This window comes from Arachis ipaensis, chromosome B6 (genome assembly GCF_059453495.1).
Source record: "Arachis ipaensis isolate K30076 ecotype BB chromosome B6, ASM5945349v1, whole genome shotgun sequence".
NCBI lineage: Eukaryota > Viridiplantae > Streptophyta > Magnoliopsida > Fabales > Fabaceae > Arachis > Arachis ipaensis.
Genome location: NC_142441.1, coordinates 46843696 through 46849549, shown reverse-complemented (window position 1 = coordinate 46849549; position 5854 = coordinate 46843696). Strand labels below are relative to the sequence as shown.

Genomic DNA, 5854 nt, shown 5'->3' with positions numbered 1-5854 from the left:
TGCTATTGCTAAACCTGTTTCTTCCACCATTATTAAAGCCTTGTTGGGGCTTTTGATCCTTCCATGAGAAATTTGGATGATTTCTCCATGTTGAGTTATAGGTGTTTCCATAAGGTTCACCTAAGTAATTTACCTCTGCTATTGCAGGGTTCTCAGGATCATAGGCTTCTTCTTCAGAAGATGCCTCTTGAGTACTGTTGGATGCAGCTTGCATTCCATGCAGACTCTGAGAGATCATATTGACTTGCTGAGTCAATATTTTATTCTGAGCCAATATGGCATTCAGAGTATCAACTTTAATAACTCCCTTCTTTATAGGCGTCCCATTGTTCACAGGATTCCTTTCAGAAGTGTACATGAACTGGTTATTAGCAACCATGTCAATGAGTTCTTGAGCTTCTGCAGGCGTTTTCTTTAGGTGAATGGATCCACCTGCAGAAGTGTCCAGTGACATCTTTGATAGCTCAGATAAACCATCATAGAATATATCTAGGATGGTCCATTCTGAAAGCATGTCAGAAGGACACTTTTTGGTCAACTGTTTGTATCTTTCCCAAGCTTCATAGAGGGATTCACCTTCTTTCTGTCTGAAGGTTTGAACATCAGCTCTAAGCTTGCTCAGCTTTTGAGGAGGAAAGTACTTGGCTAAGAAAGCCGTGACCAGCTTATCCCAAGAGTTCAGGCTATCTTTGGGTTGAGAATCCAACCATAATCTAGCTCTGTCTCTTACAGCAAAAGGGAAAAGCATGAGCCTGTAGACTTCAGGATCTACTCCATTAGTCTTAACAGTATCACATATCTGCAAGAATTTAGTTAAGAACTGAGAAAGATCTTCAGATGGAAGTCCATGAAACTTGCAGTTCTGCTGCATCAGAGAAACTAATTGAGGTTTCAGCTCAAAGTTGTTTGCTCCAATGGCAGGAATGGAGATGCTTCTTCCATGTAAATTGGAATTAGGTGCAGTAAAGTCACCAAGCATCTTCCTTACATTATTATTATTTTCGGCTGCCATCTCCTCTTCCTGTTCGAAAATTTCTGAAAGGTTATCTCTGGATTGTTGTATTTTAGCTTCTCTTAGTTTTCTCTTCAGAGTCCTTTCAGGTTCTGGATCTGCTTCCACAAGAATGTTCTTATCCTTGCTCCTGCTCATATGACAAAGAAGAGGGCACAGAAAAATAATAATAGTAGAGTTCCTCTTTTTTTTTTTGTGAGTGAGGGAGAGATGTTAGTAGATGAATAAACAAATAGAAGGAGATGAGAGAGAAGAGAATTTTCGAAAATTATTTTTGAAAAAAGAGTTAGTGATTTTCGAAAATAGTTTTTGAAAAAGGTTAGTAGTTTTCGAAAATTAAAACTAAAAATTAGAATAATTAATTAATAAAAAAGAAATTTTGAAAAAGGGGGGGGGGATATTTTCGAAAATTAGAGAGAGAGAGTTAGTTAGGTGGTTTTGGAAAAGATAAGAAACAAACAAAAAGTTAGTTAGTTAGTTGAAACAAATTTTGAAATGATAAGAAGTTAGGAAGTTAGAAAAGATATTTTGAAATCATATTTTTGAAAAAGATAAGATAAGAAGATATTTTTGAAAAGATATGATAAAAATTAGTTTTTTTGAAAAAGATTTGATTTTTAAAATCACAATTAATGACTTGATTCACAAGAAATCACAAGATATGATTCTATAACTTAAAGTTTGAATCTTTCTTAACAAGTAAGTAACAAACTTGAAATTTTTGAATCAAAACATTAATTGTTATTGTTATTTTCGAAAATTTGATATAAAAAATAAGAAAAAGATTTTTTTGAAAAACATTTTTATAATTTTCGAAAATAACTAAGAAATTTGAAAAAATTTGATTTTTGAAAAAGATAAGATTTTCAAATTGAAAATTTGATTTGACTCATAAGAAACAACTTGATTTTAAAAATTTTTGAAAAAGTCAATCCAAATTTTCGAATTTGATGAGAGAAAAAAGGAAAGATATTTTTTGATTTTTTGAATTTTTAATGAAAAACATGAAAATGATGCAATGCATGAGAATTTTAGATCAAAACATGTGATGAATGCAAGAATGCTATGAATGTCAAGATGAACACCAAGAACATTATGAATGTCAAGATGAACATCAAAGACACAATTTTGAAAAATTTTTAATGCAAAGAAAACATGCAAGACACCAAACTTAGAATTCTTTAATGCTTAGGCACTAAGAATTCAAGAATGCATATGAAAAACACAATACAACACAAAACAAAAAATCATCAAGATCAAACAAGAAGACTTACCAAGAACAACTTGAAGATCATGAAGAACACTATGAATGCATGAAATTTTCGAAAAAATGCAAGATGAATATGCAATTGACACCAAACTTATGATATGACTCAAGACTCAAACAAGAAACACAAAAAATGTTTTTGATTTTTATGATTTTCTAATTTTTTTGGATTTTTTTCGAAAATTATATGAAAAAGAAAAATAAGGATTCCAAAATTTTTAACATGAATTCCAGGAATCTTGCATTCTTAGTCTAAAGCTTCAGTCCAGGAATTAGACATGGCTCACTAGCCAGCCAAGCTTTCAATGAAAGCTCCGGTCCAAAACACTAGACATGGCCAATGGCCAGCCAAGCTTCAGCATGTAATTCAGACATGACATGCCTGACATACCCTACAGTTGTATAACAGCTGATGGTTGGAAGCCTCAGTCCAAAAGAATTTAGACATGGCTTTACAGCCAGCCAGGCTTCACATGCTTCATGAAACACTAGAATTCATTCTTTAAAAATTTTGAATAAATTTTTTTTTTTTGAAAACATTTTTTTTCGAAAACAAAAGAAAAATTTTTAAAAGATTTTTGAAAAATTTTTGAAAATAAAACAAAAAGAAAATTACCTAATCTGAGCAACAAGATGAACCGTCAGTTGTCCAAACTCAAACAATCCCCGGCAACGGCGCCAAAAACTTGGTGCACGAAATTGTGATCTCCAGGCTCGAACAAATCCTGGTAATGGCTCCAAAGCTTGGTGCTCTGATCTTAATTCATAATTGTCACAACTTCGATACAACTAACCAGCAAGTGCACTGGGTCGTCCAAGTAATACCTTACGTGAGTAAGGGTCGAATCCCACGGAGATTGTTGGTATGAAGCAAGCTATGGTCACCTTGTAAATCTCAGTTAGGCGGATATAAATTGATGATGGAGTTTTCGAATAATAAATAATAGAATAGGGATAGAGGTACTTATGCAAATCATTGGTAGGAATTTCAGATAAGCGAATGGAGAGGCTTTTCGTTCCTCTGAACCTCTGCTTTCCTGCTATCTTCATCCAATCAGTCTTACTCCTTTCCATGGCTGGCTTTATGTGATACATCACCACTGTCAATGGCTACTTTCGGTCATCTCTCGGGAAAATGATCCAATGCCCTGTCACGGCACGGCTAATCGTCTGGAGGCATCACCCTTGCCAATGGCTTCATCTTATCCTCTCAGTGAATAATATGCTCACGCACCCTGTCACGGCACGACTATTCATCTGTCGGTTCTCGATCATGCTGGAATAGGATTTACTATCCTTTTGCGTCTGTCACTAACGCCCTGCAATCGCGAGTTAGGAGCTCGTCACAGTCATTCAATCATTGAATCCTACTCGGAATGCCACAGACAAGGTTTAGACTTTCCGGATTCTCTTAAATGCCGCCATCATTCTAGCTTACGCCACGAAGATTCTGGTTAGGAGATCTAAGAGATATTCATTCTAGCTTACTTCATGTAGAACGGAAGTGTTTGTCAGGCACGTGTTCATAAGGGAGAAGGATGATGAGCGTCACACATAATCATCACCTTCATCACGTTCTTGGGTGCGAATGGATATCTTAGAAGAGAAATAAGAAGAATTGAATAGAAAACAGTAGTACTTTGCATTAATCTTTGAGGAACAGCAGAGCTCCACACCTTAATCTATGGAGTGTAGAAACTCTACCGTATGAAAATACATAAGTGGAGGTCCAGGCATGGCCGAGATGGCCAGCCCCCTAAACGAGATCAATAGTCTCCTAAGACGAACAATGGATTAAAACTGAGACCAAAGATTGTCAAAAAGACGTCTAATACAATAGTAAGAGGTCCTATTTATAATAAACTAGCTACTAGGGTTTACAGAAGTAAGTAATTGATGCATAAATCCACTTCCGGGGCCCACTTGGTGTGTGCTTGGGCTGGGCTTGAGTGTTGCACGTGTAGAGGTCCTTCTTGGAGTTGAACGCCAGCTTTTGTGCCAGTTTGGGCGTTCAACTCTGGTTTTGGCTCCTTTTCTGGCGTTGGACGCCAGATTTGGGTGGAAAACTGGCGTTGAACGCCAGTTTACGTCGTCTATTCTTGATCAAAGTATGGACTATTATATATTTCTGGAAAGCCCTGGATGTCTACTTTCCAACGCAATTGGAAGCACGCCATTTCGAGTTCTGTAGCTCCAGAAAATCCATTTTGAGTGCAGGGAGGTCAGAATCCAACAGCATCAGGAGTCCTTCTTCAACCTCTGAATCTGATTTCTGCTCAAGTCCCTCAATTTCAGCCAGAAAATACCTGAAATCACAGAAAAACACACAAACTCATAGTAAAGTCCAGAAATATGAATTTAACATAAAAACTAATGAAAACATCCCTAAAAGTAACTAGATCCTACTAAAAATATACTAAAAACAATGTCAAAAAGCGTATAAATTATCCGCTCATCAGGCAGCCATCAACAAACTCTAAGCACAAAGGTACTAAGAAAAAAGTACCTAAAGGCTGGAGGGACAAGAAAGTCCCTACTGAAGGCCTTTCACCTGGCATGAGAGTTGTCTTTACCAAGAAACCAATCATACCACATACAGTGAGTCGTATCCTGTCTTTAGAGCATGTGGAGCTCATTCATGAGGAGACAGGGAGAAAGTTTACTGTAAAGGGCAAAATTCTGAGCCCATACTCACCTCCGTAAGGAGCTAACCGTCAAGCTAATGACGTTAAAGAAGCGCTTGTTGGGAGGCAACCAACCTTAATTAATTATTTATTATTTCTATTTCTTAATTTTATTTTTTAAAAGTTATTTTCTTAGGTTCATGATCATGTGAAGCAGTCAGAACAGAGACAGAAATGTTCAGCAGAGAAAATAGAACACTCTGGATGGAGTTCTGTTGAAGTTAAACACTAGCCAGGGAGCAGACCCTAGGCGTTTAACGCCCTGAATAGGCAGCATTTCTGGCGTTGAACGCCAACCAGTGAGTAGACCATGGGCATTCAAATGCCAGTGCAGAGGGTAGGAATCTGAATTCCCTAGCCTCTCAGGACCAGTGGGTCCCACAGCATCCTTACCTACCCCCACTTACTCCTATTTACTTTCACACTTTCCCATACACACTTCCCTATAAACCCTATCCCAATCACATCTATATCACTTCCCCAAATCCATCATAACTCCCACCAACCCCCACTTACTTAAAAATCAAATTCTTTTTTTCTCTCCATTCCCATTCATGGCACCCAAGGTTGGAGAACCCTCTAGAAAGAGGAAAAGAAAGGCAGTAGCTACCACCTCTGAATCTTGGAAGATGGAGAGATTCATCACCAAATCTCATCAAGACCACTTCCAAGAAGTAGTGGCAAAGAAGAAAGTGATCCCTGAGGTCCCTTTCAAGCTCAAGAAGAATGAGTATCCGAAAATCCGAAGAGAGATCCAGAGAAGAGGTTGGAAAGTCCTAACCAATCCGATTCAAGATGTTGGGATTCTAATGGTGCAAGAGTTCTATGCTAACGCATGGGTTACTAAAAACCATGACATTGGTGTGAACCCAAATTCCAAGAATTGGAGTA

At 37.4% G+C, this 5854-nt stretch overlaps 1 non-coding gene across 1 annotated transcript; it reads left to right on the top strand.

Moving 5' to 3' along the window:
- Positions 1 to 508: 508 nt before the first annotated feature.
- On the top strand, positions 509 to 616 carry LOC148555424 (small nucleolar RNA R71). The gene has a single exon (XR_015887300.1). It is a non-coding gene; the product is annotated as a small nucleolar RNA R71 (small nucleolar RNA).
- The last annotated feature ends 5238 nt before the right edge of the window (positions 617 to 5854 follow it).